Here is a 20,213-nt window from a genome sequence, read left to right on the forward strand (position 1 = left end):
TAGCTAATGGCTACTGAATATATGAGGTGAAAAATCTGGTTATTTAAATACCCTGAACACCAATGAGTAAATTTTAGGAGAAAAATTAAGTACTGTTGACACACTTTCTGTCCATCATTTCACTATATATTAAGTATTAATCAAATAATTTCCAAGTGATAACTTAGAGTTTTAACCTCTTCTCTTTTGCTGCCCTAAATGAATTTATATAAATAGACAAGAGAGGAGAATAAGATACATTTTATTAATCTTTTAGGAACTTTGTTCAAGGTAAATGTGTAAAAAAATTAACTGGGCACTTAAAAGTAGTAAATTGCTTACAACCCTCTCCTTTCATGGAGCCGAAGGTGTCCAGACACCAGGTCAAGAACCACTGAAGAAACGTTCGGACAGCAGCACAGGCATCGACAGAAAGGCTCCCCAAGCCTCTGTACCAGGACACTGACAATCACTGACTGCAGCAACATCACTGGGAGTGCTCATGCAGGTTTTGGAAGAAGCTAATGTGTTTTTCTCTCAATTTCCATTTTAGGAAAATTCATGGAAACGAAATGAGGAAATACATGGAGATTCTCTTGGTGGATTTTAATGAAAGTATTTCTAGTATTTATAGAAAGCTCTTAAAGAACCACTCAGACAGTACAAATATATTTGCATTTATTAAAAATGTTGTGAAATCACTAATCTAACATCAGTTAAACCCAAGCACAGACTCAAGACTGATAATTATTCTAATACACTACACTGTCACAAAATATATAGTATAAAAAAGTCAGCTATCAGATGCCACTTTGTTACAATTTATGTTACATATACTATAGATTCTAATAAAATTTTTCATGATATTAACACTCATATTAATAAGAAAAGCAGTCATATGTGAACTACCTACAGACATTATGCTAGGTGCCTTAAATATATTATTCTTAATATTATGCTAAAATATTTATAAAAATTAATTTAAGTAGTTTGAAGCATTTTACTTGCCTACAAAATATACAACCTCAAATACCATTTTCTTATTTTAAAAAAATTAACCATTCTTAAACGTACAGCTCAGTGGCATTACATATATTTATACTGCTGCGCAACCATCATTATCATTTTCTTATTTTTAAGACTGACTGAAAAATAACTGTTACATTTGAGGCAAAAAACTGCATCAGCCTGTAGATGTAAAATGTGATTTCTTTAACTGACCAAAGAAAATACACATTTGTAACTACTTACTCTTTTAGATACACATTATGCTTTTATTTATAAATTATTTTGGAGGATAAGGTGCATTTGGCCAATTTGAACAGCTATTCTATTTTATTAAGAAATAACTAGAAAAGTGGTGAATCATTCAGGATCCAATGGTTGCTTGGACATTACTACGGGGTTTTTACTCAAAAAAAATTCAACTCGATGATTGTTTTAATATATTTCACATAGCTGAGATTGTGAATTACATCATGTCAATCCACTGTTGAAAGCAACTTACAACTAAAATGAGATGAGATATTGAACAGATGAAGTGCTGTTCAAAGTCAATGTAGCCCAGACTTAGGGGACAGAAGAATTAATGAGAAAATCAGAATCTACCAGATGGTGCGGCAGGACTCCTCGCTGCACATCGGCCACCTCAAGCAGCTTCTATACATGCACAGCCCCAGGGCCCCACCTGGTAGTAGCATAATTACCCTAAATGTGCACTTATGTTTCATTACACCTTGGCCATTACTATGTGCACTGATTACAAGTATCAATCCCTTTCATTTTCATACACCTCTGCGGTTCCATAGCATTCAACTGTGAAAACTCAGCACTCTGGTTGCTTCTAACATGCGGCCCATGCTGATAAAACCACAGAGGGTAAATTATTTGTCACTCTACAGGGTGCCAATTCAGTCTGATAAGAATGACATCATCCCCATTTTACCAATAACAATGGCACTAACAAGAACGTGTAATCAACAAACCTCAGTCCTCTGCTAGCCCTGGCAGGTGCAACTCTTTTTATGCTAAAAATATGCCAACATTAGCTTCCAGCTCAAAACTATTTCTTTTATCACAATGCTAAGCAGAAGTTGGCTTCCATAAGGCAGTGCAGCTGCTGCCGCCGCCGCTTCTGCAGATGCCTGCATTAATTGTATCAAGGACATACTGAAATAAGTGCTTATTCAGCACAAAGGCTATTGGGGAGCAGCTGGAGGCGCAAGACAAACTGTCTTGAAGAGAATGTACCAACCCAGTGTGTAAATTACAACGATGAAGTACAAAGAGAGTCTAAGTTTAAGGATCTCACATAACTGCAGAACAGCATGAAATTTTACTGTTGTCCATAGAGTCCGAACCAAAGTATTTTCTAAATAAGAACAGGCCCTTTCAGATTTCACTAAAACCACTTATAGAATGGGGGGGGGGGGGAGCAGAGGGGGAGGGATGTGCCATTTGGTACGTGTTCAACACAGCAAAAATAGGAAACGTTATCATTAAAAATATCAATGGTGTTGATACTGCTCTTCTTATATGTAAAAATCATAATATAATTCCTCTCCTATGTGTGTATATGTGTATGGGTATATATTTCAAGGAATTAAACAGCAATATAAGAATAATATTGTTTATTATAAAGAAGCAACATGTGGCTCAAAATAAAAGCCTAATTTGGCTAGCTTTCTTCCTCACTCCTTTACTACTCATTCATGCCCCTTCTATACATCAGTTTTATGTTAAGTCATTTCCCTTCCATTTTCTAACCTTCACATTAGTGGGAAGAAATGAATTAATGGTGATTAAAGGCTATTCCGAGAAATAGGTAATTATGGAGCATTCAATCATGCCAATTTGGGTGTGGATAGGGGAAATGGATCAATAAAGATACTGCTGGAACACAGTGTACCTCTGGAGAGGAATGGAATGTAAAGTGAGAGAAACAGGCTAGGACTGGATCACTAAGTCCCAGATTCCCTGTCAGGCTTCATCGCGGCCTCCCCAATAATATCGTCTCTACAAGTTTCCTCTCTAGAAGGGGCTGAGGAAGGCCATGCTCCTGCACTGGGTCTGAAACCAGACTGAAAACATACAGTGGACCTAATAATACATCAGTATACCTAATCGAACTGGCTTCAGGTGGAGATCATTCCCTACAAAGAGTACACTTCAACCAGGAACATGTTTTTGGAACTTTAACAAAATGACCCACACTCCTGGTAAAGAATCACACTTTCACAATTTAGAAATGTTCTCACATCAAAATAAGTATCTTTAAATTTTTCAAATATTTAGTTATTTATGAAGTAGATCCTCATTATCCACAAATCTCCAAATTCACAAAGGTTATACTACTAATAACTGGCTTTCCTTCGGGTGACGTCTTGGACACAAAAACAAAGATTTAGTAACTTACAACTAAAAGACTGCAAGAGACTTACTCCATAAGACACTGAGATATAAATGCTGAGCTGCTGGGTAAACTCACTCATTAGATAAATGACTTGATCTCCAGTTGAGCCTCAGAATACAGCTATTCAAATTCAAATTCAAGCCTCAGAAAATTCAAATTGCTTCTTTCCACAGACTTTTCAGGTATCAAGAAAATAGTTAAAAACACAATTAATTGGTAAGTTTTGAATGCCAAAGGTTACAATGTATGCCACTAATACATGGTAAGCACAGTTTGCTTTAATTTTAGCTAAGTGCAAAACAGGGTATTTAACATGGCAAGACTAGGATGGATTTGTAGAAACACTGTCAAGCATATGTGGGCAATAGTAACTGTACTTGTAATCAGTGTTGGGAACGAATATCTCGCTGCTTCAGTAATAATTTTCGCTTTTATGTAGCATTTCTTAGTACAATTGCCATGATGCTAAAATATTATTGCTGTCACATTCAAACCATTATATCACCTGCAATCCCATAAAATAACAATTAACAGTATGTCTTCATTTGAATGTATATAGGTGCATTTTAAAGTTTCTAACCAATTTAATCAAAATGGACATAACTCATATGATTCTATTCACTCACCCATGCCCTTACAATCTATAAAACAACACCATATGAACATTTGAGGAGTTAGAAAATATAAATTTTAAAAAGAATAAGAATAAAATTCTGGTGTAAACCACAAAGCAAGATAACCCTGCCCAAGAGTCTTTATAGGGTTTATTCTGAAACAGTGTTTTTTCTTTGAGTGTATTTGATATTTGACAGATATATTAGCTCTTGAGCATCATTTATCATGTTTATTTTTAATAGGTTTCCCTTAGAACAGCTGCCTAAGATGCTAATCTTTTCTTTTTTCTTGGGCCTTTTGTAAATATTTGAAATAGCTATTCATTAACAGTTGCACATTTATTCAGTCCTGTTGTATGGCTTGTGAACTGGAATTAGCTTTTATTTTATTTTTTCTATCTGTTGGCCAGACTAGAGAAACCCTGCTGTTTGGGTTCAATCTGTCAAGGTTCAAATTATCGTCCAACTGAGAGCTAATCAAGGGTGTCTGACCTGGTTTGCAAATAAATAGGAACAAAAGTGGGTTTATTTTTTCTTTCTTTGGAGGACTGGTTCTCAAAAAGTAAAGCAAAACAAGTGTGGACCACAAATGCAATTGCCTAAAATTAAAAACAGGCACAACTGGCAACTACAGATGAACTAGATTTACTCGGCATTTCCAATTTTCAAGCTATAAATCCATTCTTTTCTAGGACCCGGTTTGCAAATACATTTCAAATTTAAATTCACAGTTCTTCTAATGCTAGACTGTGGCACGAGGAGAACATAGGTTTTAGGCAATCAAGCTACTCTGATGGGCACATTCAAATCTTAAAGAATCTTCATGAATCCCAAGACTCCAATTAATAGGTACATGTCATAGAACTCATCATTCTGCATCACTGACATCATTACTATTTCCATGCTATGTACATTTCTAAAATGTGAAATGCAATTTTATCTTAAACACTTTTAATCTCCAAAATTGAACATATTTTTATAAGTTAATCAGTTAGTTTTAAATGTATCTTTATGAACTATTTAATAAATGTACATAAATGTATTCTCATTTACTAATACATGTATTAAAACACTTTCTCTTAGAATATTAGGTTCTTAGAACTTAAAATTTTAGCATGCTGTTTTTAATAAATATCTAATCTGAAGCAATGATCAATGACACTTAAGACCCGTGAATGTGTCAGTGTCACTGTTCAAGAACACTGTGATTGCAATTCCACTAAGGGCTTCTCTCAAAATAATCCCAACTGATGAAATGACCCCTTTTATTATAATAAACTAAATACCATTATTGCAACTACTGCATTTGCAATATCAAGTATTTGAGTACAACATTTTCCCTGAAGGGCAGCATGCCCATCAATCAGGAAATCTCTATTTTAATACTATTCCTCAGATCTGCAGCATAACTTCTCTGTGCTTCAGTAAAACAGGGACAACAAGCACCAGCAGCTATAATCCACTCGTTGAATGTAAGAATGAAACGAAAGGCCAGGTTTTAGTAAAAGCACAAAAAAAATTAGTTGGTAGGTACCCACTAAATTTTATTAATATATGGACCTATTATGCTGTTAACAGCATAATATATGAATTATATTTATAATCATCCCTATATTCATCAAAAAAAATCTGTTACAAATACCAAAAATAAAACAAGGAATGAAATCAGTAATATGTAAAGATTCTATTTTATGGTTTTTGGTGGTAGAATATAATAAATACTAGACAGCATATAATTTTTTATTTCTTTACGAATAGCAATTTTGCTGTTTGGAGGCCATGCTCAAGAATAAGTAGAAATATGGTGGCTAAATACCTGATTAGATGTCAAAAATTAGCTGATACCCAATTTGTGAAATATCTTGTCTTCCCTAAAACACACTGGTCCAAATTTCCATTTAGTTTTCCTTTTATTTTAATTATTCTGAACAAGGCAGCCATCTTTAAATAGCATCTTATATTTTAGCAAGTTCTATATTTTAGTGAAGGAAAATAATATTCATAACTTGCCATCAAGTCATACTTAAAAATTACAAATTATTTCTTTTCGTGTTTCAGCATGAACTACAGGAAATGTAAAATGTAAACGGAATTTCACTATCAAAAATCCTCCATTTAATGCGTACTTGACAAATGTTTGTTAAATAAATAATAGTAATAATTAAGATTAAATTGCACATTAACCTTGGCTTATGTGCTAGAAAAAAATTTCAACCACTTCTATTTATTCAAAGTAAGATATTTTAAACTTATCATTTAAAGTCAAGAAATATATATAAAATGTAAATGTTGGTCAATTTGAACAAAAACCTTACAAATTTCCAAACTTCATGTGAAGAGGTATATTTTCATGTGATTGTAATATTTATAAACTTACAAAAAGCATTCACTCCTTGTAAATTTAGTTGCAGAAATAATATTGCTGGAAACACAAATACTAGGCTAATACAATTAGAGAAATTATTTTTTAAATCTTTGTTCAATTTATTCGCTACTTAACATAGTGCCAAGTTTCTCCCACCCACCAGGTTGTTTTTTTTTTTTTTTAAACTAAAACTAATTACATAGTGAATTATATCTTCCAGTCTTCACAACTGTAAAGGAAAGTCAGATCATTACATATAAATTATTTCAAGTCTAAAAAATAAAGTACAGATGTAGCCAGAATGAACATAGATGTAAAAACAGAAATTCACTTTCAGACACTATACAGCAACCCAATTAAAACAACAACAGGTAAGTCTAGCTTTCTTCAACATTTCCTAGGTGAAGCATTTACTTTATTTCAAATACTATCTAATTTGGGTGTACATTAAAATTTGAAAAATAGTCTTATATGTGTCTAATCCACATTACCTTCTTCCTGAATTACTTCACATCTATAAACATCTTTCTCTCATTTACCAATCAAGGGTACTGTCTGACTATTCTCTCAAACTACAGGATCCATAGCCAGACATTTAGAAGGTTTATTGTGAGAACATTCAATACTTTCCACTGGTAAGGTGAAATATAAAGTTTCCAGTCTACGGTTATGAAAATAATAAGGGTACATATGCATTCAAAAAGTTTATTGAACATTAATTGTAATATCAAGATAACTAAAACTCAAGCAGAGGAGGTAGAGGATATGAACTTTAAACAAATCACTTTAAACCTGGTAAGTACTATCGCAGATGTATGCAGAAAAAATTCTGTGTTGTTGAAGAACAAATTATGCAGTGCAGAATAGTGAGAAATGATGGCTGAAGAAGAGATTTAAGCTGAAATATGAAAGGTCATGAATATCACGTCATGCTATAGGCCCTTCCTCCATAGTGTGATCCAAGGACCAGCAGTATTAGCATTATCTGGGAGCTTAAAAATGTAGATTCTCAGATCCCACTCAAGACTTAGGAAACAAAATTTGCATGTTAACAAAATCCCCAGGTCATCTGTATGAACTTTAAAATGAGGGAAACACATCCAGTATTTCTACAAAGCAGCCCAGGCACAGGCATGTGAGAGCACGTGGGTATATGCACAAATGCATTCAGAACACAGTTGGAATAAAAAAGAGGAAAGTAAAATAGCAACAGTATTTTCTTAGGTAGTGATGTATCTTCTCCTGTTTTTCCTCCTTCTTGCCCTTTTATTATTAGTTAACAATAATAATAAGCAACTACTTATTAAGTATTCTCAAAGTATCACACTTACCATTGTTATTGTTTGATATTCATGCTGATTATCTTATAAGTATGTTCCATCCCTATTTTCCAGAGCTAACAAACTATGAAAGCAGAATCTGACCCATTCGTTTTTAACCAAAATGCCATAGTACCTTAGGTTTTATCTGAATCATTGCTCTTATCACCCAGCGATATATGGCTTGCTTAATAGATTGTAGACTATAAATTACATAGCTCTGTGATTTTTAGCTCTTTTAATGCTTAATAGTTCCTGGCAATGTGCCAGTAATTGTTTAAAGCATAATCCCATTACTTTCATGGTATTTAGCTTATTGAAAAACAATCCTAGATATATTTTGCTAATCTTAAAAGGTATTATAAATATGATAAACACATCATGACATTTTATTATTAAAATACAATTTAAAAAATATCTAACAGTATACTTGTTGCAAAATACACTACAAAAAAAGTTACTGGCTTAAAACAATAATTTACTATTGCTAACAACTCCGCACTCCGGACAGTTCTTGTGATGAATGTGGCGGCTAGAATATTCAATATGGCTTCTTCATTCACATCTTAGCTGAGAAGCTAGAATATCTGTGGGCTGCCTATGTATCTCTTTTTGTCCGTATGATACTGTCAGTAGTGTAGCCAGACCTCCTTTCAAGGTGGCATAGAGCTCCAAGCAACACTGCACAATAACAAGCCCTAGTATAAAAGCGCTTATCAAATCTCTGCTTGCATCATGCCTTCTCATGTTCTGCTGGACAAAGCAAGAAACGTGATCAAGTCAATAGTCAATGTGGAAAGGGTCTATCTACACGAACTCTGAATACTGGGAGGCATGATTCAATGGGGGCCACAAAGTAACAGTCTCCTAGGATTTTTCAATAGTTTATCCATGTGCTATCATGAAAGAAGAAAACAGGAAGTGTTGATTCTCCAGACTGGTTAAATCTCACATTATTGTAAAATATGTTAATGAAATCTATAAACAATTAACTCAGCTTAAATACTTCATATACTTTTTAACACCAAAAGTGGTCTTTGTCCATTGCATACATAGCCTCTAAACCTTGAGTCAAGTCCAACACTCTGCAAGTGTCAAGCAATATGGCCCAGTCTAATTAATTAGCTGGGAATTTCTCCCATCTAGTCTCCATGTGCTGAGGTTTATTTTCCCTCCACTTTTCCGGTTCCATACTCTCTTTGAACTATGACCCAGATCTCTTTGTTTGAATGACTTTCTGGGCTACCCTTCTGTGTTTGAACATTGGGTTCCACCACATTTCTGGGCTCTGATTATTTTACAAAACAAGCGTGTGTGTGCGCACGCGCACACGCAATCTGTATCACGCACGATTCATGAAACATTGCCACTACCCCTACAATGAAGTCTGTCACTTCACACCCACTGGGCTGGGTATTTAGGGAAAGCAAATATGTTTATCCTAATAAGATTAAGATGTAGACAACCATTTACATAGGTTATACTATTTATGATTTGCTCTAAAAAGAAAATAGCAGACCAAAGAAGAATGTTTTTAAATAGATCTAAATTACATAGAATTCTATTAATTTATAAGTTATGATTTTATTTATGCATTCATTCAATGAATATTTATTATGCACCTACTATAGTCCCTGTGTTATGCCAAGCTATAAAGTCCACTGATGAATAAAACAGGCATTCTCACTAATTTCTCAGGATAAAGAGTAAATAAAGATATTAAGAAATAAGTGGATGTTTATTATAAGTGCGCTAGAGGAAATAAACAGTGTGATATGACAGAGAATAAAAGGGAAAGGACTCCCTTAAAAGGATGGTCAGGGAAGGGCCTTGTGAGGAGCTGTCATTTAAGTTGATAGTTTAATATGAAAGAGATGGTCATGCAAAGACCACAGGTAAAACCTTTCAAAGAAAGGGGAAGAGCAAGTGCTATGTTCATTGAAGAACAGTTGGATGATAAGAGGTTAGAGAGATAGTATGTCAAGATGAGTCTGGAATGGAGAGTGCAGTCAGATTGTGTGCGGCCTCGTGGACTTTGATCAGAAGTTGAAGGCTATTTTCCTCCAAATCTAAATCACCCTTCACGGACTTAAGTCTCTCCTCTTCTGAGAAGCCACTTAGTCTTCCAACCCAAAACTTTCCTTCCCTACACTTCTAATCACATGTCTTTTCCCGAACCATATTCCCTGAATTGGCCTTCCAAGCGGATGTTCTTAGTGCTATTATATGGAGCTGAAGAAGTCACAGTGCAGTGGTAAGAAATATGGGGTGGTGAACAAGATCTTAGGGGTGTCACTTATCCTCCTTAGGGTTCAGGTTCCTCATCTGGAAATAAATGGATAAAGGTTTCCTCCTATTCTGCAATTCTTTTGATTTGTTCATAATATTGTTATTAAAACTATAGGATTAGGGAGAATAGAAAAAGCCAGGTGGCTTCCAGATTTTTCCTGAAGAAGTCTTCATAATGTATTTTATGTTCAAAGTAAATTCTCAGAATATCAGGCTGTTCTATAATCAAACAGAATTCATCAATTCCAAAGTTAGGTACAAATAAATTTTAGTTTATCAAATGTTTCAAATAGTAATGCTCCTGGATGCCATATCTTAGTCAAATATTAAAAAGTGACTATTTCAATATATATGATTTAATTTTCTATACTGAAAAACTGATCATATGCAATTGCTTCAAACTGAAATTTATTTTGTTTATGTAGCCTAACTAATAATAAAGTGATATATCTCTACAGAAAATTTAGGAAATACTAAAAGCAGAGAAATGTTTAATATACTCTTTGTCCCTCCAACAAAAGTAATATTTTGGCTTAATTTCTCCTTTTTTCCTAAACTAATTATTTTGCTTACCTCTTATTAAAAAAAAAAAAGTTGTGACTGTATAGCACATATGATTTTCTAGTACTTTTTAAACAAAAACTATAAAACATTTTCTAGGTTATTATAAACTCTGCAAACAATATTATTCACAATTGCATAATACCCCAGCATGCAAATATATCAAAATTAAGTGCTTCCTCAACTAACAAAATGTAGATTTCCAATACAGAATTAGCATTTCTTTAATTCTTCTCGAATAAAGAGAAATGAACAAATGTATAACTTACCTCAAGGAAATAAAGATATTTTTCAGAACTGTATAAGTTTAAATATTCTATTTATACATTTAAAAACAAATTAGCTAATTACTTCAATCATGTTGATAAACAGTGAAAAATTATTTCCACAATATACACATATTTGTTTTATAAAACACGTTTAGAGAAGTAAATGCCTCTTTGTTCTTCTAATTATAACAGTGTGAAAGTCTGCATTGAAGGACCCAACTTGAACTGTACAAAATAAAAGTGTTCCTTAAAGAGGGAAAAATCTATATAAACTTATAGATCAAAAAGAACTAGACTGCTTTTAAAAATAAACATTCCAAGTCCGTAGCCTAACTCGCAGAATCAGAATCTTTTGAGGTGGCGCCTGGGAAACTGTATTTTAAAGCACGCCAGAATAATCTGATAAAAGGCCGAGTATAACAAGAATGGATCTGGTCCACACATTGCATCTATTACATGGGAAATACTGGCCCAGATTTTACTTTGTTTCCTCATATAAATGGTAGGATTTTTTCTCCACTTCCACTGAACATTTTGATCAAATGACTCAGTGTATTTAATCAAGAAAATTCTCTAGACAGAAGTTTCTAGAAGTGATCCTCACACACCTGCATCTGAGTCATTTGGAGGGATTCATTTGAAAATGCAAATTCCTGGGCCTATAACAGACCAACTGAATTGGGAATCTGGCCAGACATTTGCATTTTGAAAACACACTCCCAGGGGTCCAGAGATTATTCTTAGAAACAGTAAAGTTTAAGACCCACATCTAATAGATGATTACTATAGTCATCATTGTTCACCTTCCTTAACTAAAATTCAAAAAATAGAAAAGACTTATGTGGAGTGTATGGCCATCTAATCATTCATTCATTCCCCTATTCATTTAATTCACTATTTCACCACACCTCTCTCATTCTTCTCTAGTTATATTTTCACTGGTTAAATCCTCTTACCCCCAGGTTCTCACTCTTCTTTTGTTGACCGTACCAGAAATGATTAACTGAAGGGCATATTTCTTTAAAGTCAGGAATCTAAATCAAACTTTCTTTCTTATATTACAAATAACAAGAAATGTGCTGAAACACACCAAAAGAAATAAAAAATATAACTGAGAGCAACAAATAAAAGAAATAAAGAAATTTACAACCTCTGCAGAACAGCCAAGGTCTCACTAACAAACATTTTTTTCATGCAGAAAATCATGCTCGCTGTACCTGACACTGTGCAAGTATGTTTACTGCAATTTAATATCCACACGAGCAAGAGAAGAAATTTAATAATTTTTCAGCTGGAATGAATTGACAGCCAGTGTTAGAAAACTGCAGACTCTGCAGAATCAATAAAAGCTGCTGGCATCATAAAGTACTACTTCTGCCCAGAAAACATCTCACAAAGGTCAGGTTTACAAACCACCAGGTATCGGTATCACTTTCGCATCTTTCTAGGGCTATTAAAATTCCATTAAACAACTTTCCAAAACTAACATGAAGCCTTTAAAGTTCACCAAAATGATCCCAAAGACAGAGCAGCCTCAGTTCAAACTCCGAAAGCAAATCCCTGTTAACTTTTGTCTCCTTGTCACACATACACACACAAAATATTGTGTAGAATTGTTTGATTTTAGAAAAATCGAAGGAAATATATATTTATTTATAACTATAAACGTGGATCTAAGTGTATAACCATTTAATAAAGTGATAGATACCTGTTAACATAAGGAAATAATTCCCCAAAGTAAATACTTTTTCTATTGCAAATCTTGGAAAGCTACCACTGCTAAATATCTGGTATCATAAAATCAAGCCTGCGTTATAAGACCCAGTACTCAACTGTGCCTGAAGAGCAGCTGAAACGAACAATATCTCTTGCCCACTTTAGAAACACAGCTTTTCCAGGCTATATTTTCATAGAGGTTCCAAGTCACATATGGAATTTCGTCAGGCATAATCAATTCAGGATTAGCCACTCATTCAACATTTATTGAGCACCTACTAAACCCATCTACACACTGCCACATATGCCTGACCCAGTGCCCTCTGGCTCAGTCTCTCAGTGACCTAAAACACAGATGGTACGAAAGAGGGAACATATGCTACTAAGGATAATCTCTCTACCTCTGAGAAGTAGTACACGGCAAGAGTCTTTCTTACGTACTTGTTTTCCTCCAAAAGGAATAAACTTCATTATTTGCTTATTAGATTCCAAAAGCAGATGTATTTGCACTCAGTCAAAACAGAATTACGGGCACCTCAGGACACTGAAGAGAGCAAAGAACTATGCTGCCCTACTCAGACCAAATGCTTGGCTGAAAGAATTAGGTTTATAGTAGAAAACAGGCAGCCTATTTGTTCTCTAAAACAGTGGTCTCCGCATTCTAAAAAATCACTTTTCTGAATCGGTTAAAGAATTTAAGACTATATCTGCATATACATGTATTTTACTAATTATACTCATGCACTACTATATTAACATATTGTGTTCAATATAAAATATATACAAAAGGAAAAAACTGTAAAGGATGAGAAAATATAAACAAATAAATTCTAGTATCTTCTTCCTGCACTCTGATGTATTACAAAATGACCCAGTGTGTGCAAACCCCTTAACTAATATTAGCCTCTATAGTGAGACTCCTTTGTGGTTCCCAATGACTACGGAAGTGGGACCAGATCACTAGAAAGTCAAATATACTTAGAATGTATTGTCTTAGCCTCTCAAGAAATCTTTTCAGTGTTATGCTTTTCAGGGCACGGCTCCAAGTTTTAACAAGGAATGCCAAAATATACAACTTTAAAAAACACAATATGTGACTTTGAGTGCTAAAGGGATGCTGTGCTAAAGGGAGTCTCAGGATTCCCTATATGAACTCCATGTGAAAATTATCTTTCAAATCTAATGCCAAACTGGTTTTTTTCCCTTACAGACAGTAAGCCTTCGGGAGTTCAGAGTCAAAACTGCCTATGGGACTCTGTTCTACTTCCCTGTGTTCCAAACCCACACCAAGTCTTGACTTTGCTATTCTCATCTGTTTTCCCAGGTCTCATTGTTATTATATTTTTATATATATATTTACTTGCACATTTGCAAGTTGTTTTGTAGAACACAACAGAGTAAAATCAATATAAATCACCAGTAGCAGTGAGGGGCTAATTACACTCTAGTTTTCCTAAGGATGCATACAAAAAGGTATTTCCAGAAGCTCCAAATTTTCTGTACTTTGGATTATATGTACTCTGAAGTATGAAAACTCAGAGAATTATAAACAAATGTCATTCTATAAAATAGCCTTGGGACTACAGCCTTGTTTTCCACAGCGAGGATAAGCTGTTTGCTTAATTACCAGCAAACTTACCCACCAGCCTATCTACTTGGAAGAAGTAATCAAATGCTGATTAAAATAATGTACTGTTACCCCAACTTTTCTCAGGCATGTACCTATTAGCAGAAAAAGAGAACTGTTTCTAAATAAATGCCCAATAAATATTTGTTGAATAATTCCAATAGCTACCTCAGTTAAAACGTCATTGTTTGGTTTCTTTCTTTCACAAGACCTCTAACTTCACATAAACCTCATGATTCAGAAAGGCAAGTAGATTTCACCAATACTACTAAGCATAATCAAATGACAGTGGCTAACAAAAACTATGTTGAGAGAGATTCTGAGGAGAAAGGACAGTTAATTAAGTAATGAATGCCAGGAGCTAGGAAAGGTGAAGGGGCAATACCATGTTATCAATTTGCTGACATCACCCTAGATGGATAATAGATGTTTTCAAAATCTAAAGGTGCATATTTAAGTTAAAAAACTCCATGATTTTTGTTATCCGAAACCTTGCTTCCTGCTTCTGTGTACTTTAATTTTCCTTAGTCCAACTTACTACTCTGTCCTTCTCAACTAGAAGGGACTCCTTGAAGAAAAGGACCATGTCTTTTTCACCTTTTTAATTTTCACACAGCATAGTAAATACTTAGTAAATGACAGTTGACCCTTTGTGATACCTTACGGATAACAAAAATCATTGAGCCTTTTAACTTAAATAAGCACCTCAGGATTTAGAAGCCATCCATTAACTATCAGGGTAGGTCAGCAAATTAACAACACTGTGTTGCCCCTACAACCTCCCTAACCTGGCTCATTCTTTACTAATCAACCAGAATTTCCTCCTCACAATCCCTCCCAAAAGTTGAGAGGGTCAGTTAACTTTGTAGTTTCATGCAAAAAAATTATCTAAACTATTGGTTCTCAATTATAGTTTTCAATCTGGCTCTACATTAGAATCACCTACACAGTATTTTAGAAAATGCAGCCTATCCCCACACCCCATCCTCAGAAATTATAACACAATTGTTACAAATGAGACACAGACATAAGTTTGGTTTTGGTTTTGTAAAATTGCCAAGTAACTAAAATGGACAGCCAGACTGAGAACATTGATCGATTCTAGATCAACATTTGTTCCTAAAGACTATATACTTGTATTATGGGTTTATGATATGTGTTAGCATATTAGAGACAACAAGAAAATTCTGCCATAAAGAGTCTTATTCAAGTTAGCTTTCCCCAAAGCTGATCACTGAACCCCTTCATCATAACCCTTATTATAAACAAAATTTTTTATAAACACACCCATTCATTAATGTATCGTCTATTGTTGTATTCATGCTACAAGGGCAGAAATGAACAGTTGCAATACAGACCTTATGGTCCAAAAAGCCTAAAATATTTACTATCAGGCCCTTTAGGAAAATGTCGGCCACTCCTGGATTGGTGTGTTGAGGAATACAACAGAGAGATACTAATCTAAACTAGCCAATTCAAGCTGGATGCTAAAGGTTCTGAGAAAAAGCCTCAGAGGTGAGGGCTTATTAAACAGGTCCCCATCTCTGCTTCAACCATAGTATTTCTGCTTTTACTTTTCAAATTTCATTTGAAAGAAATACTGAACACACTGACTTAGAAACTCAGATATCTGACCAGATAAAGGTCAGGTAAATTATACTCTGCTTTGCCATGGATAGCTTTAACTAACATTCTCTGAAGTCAAATTGATTAATCTCGGTTTATTTAAACTGAATACCTGGTAAAAAGCTATTTATGCACTATGTCTTTCTATCTAGTTATATGTATTACATGCATTTATTTGGCTCTCCCGTTAAATTCTTTTAAAAGTTACATTTTAATATTATATTTTGGGGTTTTGTAAGAATCAACATAAGAAAAGACCAAGTAAAGACAATATCTTGAATTTCTATATATTAGCAGCCATGGGCATTTCTATTATTCAATGCCTCTTAGAAAAGGATGCATGAAAATAATTCTTCTTAGTGTTCACAGCCTAGAAATATGTACATTTCTCATTATAAACTATAAACTATCTTTTACATACTCATATCAAATAATATAAATCACCCTATTTCCTTACTCTTCTGGAGAGCCAGGATTTACGAGTTGGTAAAATCATCTTCCACCTTTCTAAATGCAGTACAGTATTTCATACAGCTTTTATTTTCATGGTCTATTATATACAATCATTTAATGTACGCTACCTGAAATCCTTTTGGGGAGTTGATAATATACAAGGAAACTTACAAATTAACATTATTAGTCCTTTAGAAGAAATAGATTATTCAATTTTATCTAAGCACAGCACAAATGAAAAAATAAAGGAATAAAAAAGAGACATTTAAATAACTGCCTTATAAATTAATAGGATATAATTATTGGTCTCTTTTTGATCTTAGATCAAAATCAATATATAATAATCACTGCTAAAGGTGATCAGTCAAATGTGGCTTGATGTAAACCATACCACTCAACAATCTGGAGTTTATGCACCAGAAAATCAAATATTGCTCATATTCCTTCCAATCTAAAAGAGCAGGAAGCAATGTTTTGCAGTTGCTTTCATTATTAATTTTATATACAGTAGACAGTATCTTTGCAAATCTTAAAATAAAACAGAATTCAGTTTTTAAAATTCCATCATTAATACTAAGATCATAAACACCAAAAAATTTTGTCCCTTGACTATTTGATCTTAATTCATTTACCTTTCCCCAACCAGTGTATGCAACTTATCTTGTGAGTTTTATTTTTTCAGATTTATGAGAGAGGAAAACAAGTAGCAACACACAAATGAGATCTAGAAAAGCACACAGCAACTATAAAAACAGCTCATCCATCATCTCCACATTTTGATTCCAGAGACAGCAGTGAAAGGTAGTGTTTCCACATCACTCACTCGGCACACTTAAAAAGGTTTGCTCCATCACTTATACAACTGAAACTGATTGATTAGCTGCTTGAGAAAAATCAATACAAATATGCTAGAAAACACTAGCCTATAAATTCATTCTGGCCTCAACAAAGTCCTGGTCATTGCGTGACATGTTTTTCTAGATATCTAAAACTCAACCATGTCAAACCCCACCCCTCAGACACTGTTATGCCCAGGAATTTTTAAAACCTAAATCTTGGCAGACGCGAGGAAGTTAGGGGGAAGGTTTCCCAACAGTCTGTTAGAACAAGGAGATGATACCCAGAAATTACTTGGTAAATCTTATATGTAGAAGTGCCCACAAAAATGATAAACATATTGAGAAGATAAAAATAGTCAGTGAAAATGTCAAGGGTTCTAGGTTCACTGAGAAAAAAAGAAAAAAAGCTAGGAAACCAATTAAACAGAATATACACACGCATTTGTAAAAGGTAAACTAAAGCTTCTATTTAAAAATACAATTTGACTTTAACGCTATTCATTCGAAAGTTAATGAGCTGCCTTTCTCATTTTTTTTTAGCAGCTGAATGTACAGTCAGCATATTTTTAGTGCTTTGAGAAACCACTTTACATTCAGAATGATTTCATGAATCTCTTCTCAATGCTCTCTTGCCCTTAGTCTCTTCACATTCATTAGACTACTAAGAAATACATTTTTATGGATATAAAATGTTTCATAAATATGCTATTCAGAAAGAAATTGTGATCTTATTTGTATCACATGACAAGCAACCTGGGTTCTAATCCCCATTCTACAATTGACTTAGACTTCTTAAAAAACACTTTGTATTTCTGTCACACAGTGATTATAAATTTTAAGAAGAAGAAAGCAAATGTAATTTTCAGGATGGGAAATTTAATTTCCACCGACTTTAATCATAGTGCTAAAATTTATTGGCAGCATATTTAGATTTTCCATCTTAACACAACCTTTCAAAGAACCATAATGTTTATTATTCATTATAGGATAATACTGGTATAATGCAGAATTTAAAAGGTTGTATCCCCAAAAATATTCCAAAAACTTAAGTTATTAACGAAGTAAATATGTAAAACTCATAAGAATAAGAAAATGGATTATGTATTCTATTATGTTTATCTTCACATTCTTCATAATTTTAAAGCTCTAACAGGAATTCTATAAGATCATTAAAATTCCAATCTTTTTCAGAAAAAAAAAAAGATGTTGCACTAACTCAATGCCCTTAAAATGTGAGCTTACAGATTGATATTTCCTACAGTGGATAGGAATTATAAGGCCATCTTAGCATGAATTTACTTTTTTAAAATTAAGAAAATGAAATGTAATTTTTATACTAAATAATTTCTATCTATAGAGACAGTTTTCATAAAACATATTTTAAAAGCAAATGAAAATCTGTCATTTGTTTCTAGTCATTAATGTTTGTTACGAATGTTCCAATATTCTCACTTACTTTAAACTCCTTTAGTTAATTAACATATCTTCTTCATAATAAGGACACAAGCAAGTACTTTATATAAGTTATCTCAAATTCTAGCAAGAAACAACACTGCATGTAACAGTAATGAGGAAACCATGGCTTGGAGAGGTCAGGTACCTTGTTCAGATCATGTGGCTGGTAAGTGGCAGAGCACTGTTTCAAATTCGAACTCTCCTCCTATAGCAAAGAGCATCAAGTACTTGACAACTTAAAATTTTCCTAAATATAATGGCTTTTCTAGAAAGTTGTGACCTCATTATTTTAGTAATGGTATCAGACAGAAAGCAAATGAGCTCACCAGTCCAAAAACTAGCATTCGGTTTCAGCTAATATATACATAAGAAAACAGAAAAACAGTACATTGCAAATAAAAAGACAAATGTATATCTACTAAGATTGTGAAAGTAATACTAAATAAATCTCTCCTAATACTTTCTCTGCAAATAGCCAATCTCTGATATTGTATTTTTTGACTTACTCATTTTAACTAGCTCGACCCACCTGGATATGTCAATATTAACGACTAATAAAGTCTGAAAGAAGTAACACACTGCACCTTTGTTGTTCAGATGGCATTTCTAAAGATAAATCAAAGAGCTAAGTTGGTTGGATATCTTTAGAATAATTCTATAATCATTTTATAAAAACTACATTTACTCTTTTTTCTCTTTAAGTCACATATTGTACACAAATGCATCCCTATTAAGTCATGAAACAATCATACCAAAGTGTTAGTATATGTTCTAGGTGACAGTGATATGATTGACCCAAGGGAATGCTTTCACTTCCTACATGGTGATTTAACAGTTTTATATTTTTCAAATAAATTTTCAGAGTAAAATGAGGAACTTTTAAGAGTTATATGTAGTTGTCTATGGCCATGCCACCCTGAACAAGCCCAATCTCGTCTGATCTCGGAGCTAAGCAGGGTCGGGTCTGGTTAGTACTTAGATGGGAGACCACCTAGAAAGACCAGGTGCTGTAGGCATAATAAATAATAAATAAAAATAAAAAGTAAAGTTATATGTAGTTGTACTTAGATATGCAAAATGTTAAAAAAGTACCTTAAAGGAACAAATTCGTATGCCTTCCAATTTTCAGTATTTGGTGGAAAAAAATCATATAGTTTTAATATCTCCACTAACCGAAAGATATATATAATCAAGTGAGAATGCCAGAAAAGGCATAATTTTTCAAATAGATTAGGTTTCTGTGCAAATTTAAACCCTTTCTTAAAAATCCTTAAAGAAGTTGTGGTAGAAAAGACAGTCACACACACTTTTCCTCAGATTAGATAATTACCTAGCTCCAAACAGAAAACTGATAAGAGTCAGTGAGCTTCCTTTTATTTCTTGATCAATACAAACTGAGTAGAAACAGAAGAGGGGACTGAACTAAGAATATAAAAGTTGAAAAAATTATTGGGAGGTGTTAATAAACCCATCAAGAATATTTTTCTCTCTATTGTAAAGTACATTCCAAATTCACGGTGATAAAAGCTTTATATAGGCGAACTAAAGAAATGTGTTTGGAACTCATAACTTTGAAATTCAGAGTATAAAGTACTGAAATTAGCACTACAAACTACTAAGTATATTGCCAAATAACTATTAACCCACAAGATTATGAGACAATAGATTATCTCATATTGGGTGTAAAAA

General features: G+C 33.6%; 1 protein-coding gene and 1 pseudogene across 3 annotated transcripts in view; one reads left to right on the top strand and one right to left on the bottom strand.

Moving 5' to 3' along the window:
- CDKAL1 (CDK5 regulatory subunit associated protein 1 like 1) overlaps positions 1-20,213 on the bottom strand; it is a 626,461-nt gene that overhangs the window by 367,846 nt on the left and 238,402 nt on the right. The window lies entirely within an intron of this gene.
- Positions 19,423-19,540, top strand: LOC118604045 (annotated as a pseudogene).

This window comes from Rousettus aegyptiacus, unplaced genomic scaffold (assembly GCF_014176215.1).
Source record: "Rousettus aegyptiacus isolate mRouAeg1 unplaced genomic scaffold, mRouAeg1.p scaffold_m13_p_1, whole genome shotgun sequence".
NCBI lineage: Eukaryota > Metazoa > Chordata > Mammalia > Chiroptera > Pteropodidae > Rousettus > Rousettus aegyptiacus.